A 3,725-nucleotide genomic window follows, 5' to 3' on the forward strand; every position below is an offset into this window, starting at 1 on the left:
ATTTTGTTGTATTTTGTGCCAGCATTTTTTAAATCACAGTTATTACATAGTTGTGATCATATATGGAATACAATTACAGCCCTGTTATTTTTCCTTACTATTTTAGAATAAGTATTTGACATGTCATTTAAAACCCTTTTAAACATAGTATTTAATGCCATATAAAAATTTCATTGCATGAGTGTGCCATACATTACTATTTCTTTTTTAAAATATTTATCATTCCCTGTTACAAATAATGGTGATGAACATCTTATGTTCTGCGTTAAAAATTAAAAATACTTATTTTACTGAAATTTGAATCCCTAAAATGTATTTTAGATAGGACACTTAAAATATATTGGGGTTGTCTATGTTATACTGCATAGAAACTTCAAAAATATGGATTTGGGTCCAAATGGTTAGGTAACACCTTCTTTGTGAGGTGGTGTTCGCATTTTTAAATGCTTGTTATATTTTTAGAATTTTTTTATGTCTCTTAGAGAATTTTGTATTATTATGTAAAGGCAACCTTCCAAACAGGCTGCTATTTTTTTTTTTTATCACAATTAATGTATATATGAGCAGCTTTGTAGAAGTTCTGGGCAAAATTCTCAGTTTAAAAATTGAGTGTCAGATACTAAATGGATATTCAAATTGACTGGTAATAAAATTGGTATGAGAAAGCTTTCACCAATTGAAGAGAAGGGCAAAAAGTTAGAATAAAATCACTCTGTGGGTGTGACTCAGCCAGTTGACTAGCATAACCTGACAAAAAAAATGAAGCATCAATAAAACAAATCTTATCTCAGAAAAGCAAAGAAAACCATAAATGATATCACTCAGCAAAGTGAACATATGATGAACATAAGAATGTGATGTATGACAGTATTCAAATTACCTTCCCTCCAGGTTAGATATGACTTAGCCAGAGAACAAAGATTCTATGACATTGACTTAAAAGAAAGCCTCAGTATAAGACTGCCCTCTTTAAAGTCATCCAGGTAAATAACCTAATCTTCATGGCCAACCCATGCTGAATACAATGCAGTATAGCAGGAAGTGACCCACAGAAGGAAGTGGGAACAGAAAAATGACACAGTTGTCTTATCATTTCCCTTGCAGAAACGAGGATGCATGATTTTTATTAATAGTTACAATCCCTTTCTATAAGAAACCTGGTAAAAAAGTAATAGGGTGATTTCATGCTCTGCTGAAAGTAAGTGGATGGTTTTCTACACTAAAGCCTTTGCTATTCTTTCAAGCGCTTCATGGAGCATATAAGTTATGTCTTTACCACAAATAGCACCTAAGCTATGTGAAAGAGTTGCTCCAGCTTCCTGCAGAAATGTTCTGTTTATGTTCGGTAGGCATTTCATGTACTCCAGGGCCTCCTGGCTCATGCAGTTATGCCCAATATGGAACTGGCTATGGGAGCCACAGTGACAGCGGTCTTGGCTCTTTCTTACCACTTGGTTGTATCATGATACACTAATTAACTAACACAAGACCATTAGGTCAGCGTATTGTCAGGTTGAACTGATTATATCATTAACAGTATGAAATCTCCTTGGAAAGATGTTAAGACATCTTGGTTAGTTACCAAGAAGCACATAATTCTGATGTTTTTTTATCAGGATTTCTTCATTGCCAAGTCCTGGAGATCTATATCTCATCCCATTTGATTCACAAGTGCTATTTATTCACTCAGCTAACAGATCTATACTGAATGCCTGGTATGTGCCAAGTACTTCTAGGCTCTAAACATAAAACAGTAAATAAACAAAAATGTCCGACCTCATTTAGAAAAATAAAGCAGTGCAGACAAAAAGTACCACTTCGCCATTTTCAATACAGTGATCAGAGAAGGCCTCACTTAAAAGAAGCTGTTAGAGCAAGACATAAAGAAGTAAGGGAGGAATCTACAAGGATATCTGGAGCAATAATGTTCCAAGCAGAGGCCTAGAGGAAGAAGCATAACTTAATAAGTTTGGAGAGTAGCAAGGAGAATAGAGCAGGGTGAACAAGGAAAGAATATAGGAGGTGAAGTAGGAGGAAGGGGGTGGGGGACAACGAGATGGTGTGACTTAAATGCTGTTGGAGGGTCTCTGGGTTTTACTGCGTAAGGTAAAAAGCCATTGGAGGTTTTGTACAAAGGACTGATACCTCCAGACCTGCCTTTTAACAGGACCTCTATATAGAGAATAGAGGGCCAAGAAGTACAAATTAAAGACCAATTAAAAGACAATTATAAGAATCTAAGTATAAGATGATGGTGAATGGCATGAGGGTATAACTGAGTAGGTAATGAGAAGTGGTCAGAATATGGATCAGTTTGGAAGATGGCACCACAGAATTTGCTGACAGATTGAATGCAATGCATAGAAGTAAGAGGAGTACAAGGATTGACTCTAATATAGTTGGATATATAAGTTTGGAGTTCAGGTAGTATCTAGACTAAAAATTTGAAACTGGGAGTCATTAGTATATAAATGATGCTTAAAGCTATGACTGTGTGAGAGCTCTAAGCGGGTAAGTGAAGGCAGAGAAGGTGTCAGGGGTAAGGTGTGGCAGTGTGTAGACATCAGAAAGGAAAGAAGAAACCAGCAAAGCAGAGACAGTAGGAGTGGCCACTGAGGAAGGAGTGTAGTGTCATAAAACCAAGTGAGAAAGTGTTTTAAGGGAGAGAAAATGACCAGTTGTGCAAACGCTAGTAATGGTCAGGTCAGAAGACTAAGAATTGACCGTTAAATTTAACAACACAGTGGTTATTAATATCTTTGAAATGAGCAGTTTCTTCGTAGTGATTCAGGCATAAGTCTGATTGAAGTGGGTCTGAGAGGAAAAGTGAAAAGAGAAATTGGAGACAGTCAATGTGAAAACTCGTTTAAAGAACTTCACTCAAGAAGCAGACATGTGGCAGTAGCTGCAGGGGAATATAAGATCAAGAAAGCTTATGCTTAGATGGGAGAAATTCCACTATGTATGCTGGTAGGAACACTAGTAGAGAGGTAAGAGCAATGTTGTAGGACGCAGAGGGAAACGTTGCTGGAATTGAAGAGAGATGTTGGGATTTAGTGCTTAAGGGTAACATGGAGTAACAGGAGGGAAAGCAGAATATAGGAACATAGATATAGATGGGAGGGTTGATGAGGAAGTAGCACTTTATAGAAGCTGTCATCTCATTACTTCTTTTGTTTTTCAGTGAAATATGGCCCAAGGTCATTAACTGACAGTGAGGATGGGAGAGGAAATGTTGAAGGTTTAAGAAGAAGGAGAATATGAAGTAGCCCTCAACAAGCATGAATGAGCTAGGAAAAGTAGCAGAATGTTAGGCGCACCGAGACCCTACTAGGGATTAGTGACATGGCCATCGTCACTGACATGTGGGCTGTACAGTCACACAGGACCCTGGATTCAGAAAGGCCCCATGGTTGGCTTAATGCTTTGCTATCTCCATCTTGAATTCCCAATAATTTAATCTTTGAAATCATGTTTTCTAAGTGAAGTGTGATGGGACAATGGAGAATTTACATGGGCAAAGGAGATACTTCAGGTAGCTGCTCACGCAGGTGGCTGTGTTTTAGCAGTAGCTTGCATATGCATGGGATCAAGCCTGGGGGCAGAGGAAGGCAGCACATGCCTCGGGGCAGTCCTGGGCACCACAGTCCTAGGCAGACAGCCCAGATTGGCCATTGCAACTGCAGAGGCAGCAGCAACAGTGGCAGAAGCACTAGGAGAAAGAA

Source organism: Pteropus vampyrus, unplaced genomic scaffold (assembly GCF_000151845.1).
Source record: "Pteropus vampyrus isolate Shadow unplaced genomic scaffold, Pvam_2.0 Scaffold108, whole genome shotgun sequence".
In the NCBI taxonomy this organism is placed as follows: domain Eukaryota; kingdom Metazoa; phylum Chordata; class Mammalia; order Chiroptera; family Pteropodidae; genus Pteropus; species Pteropus vampyrus.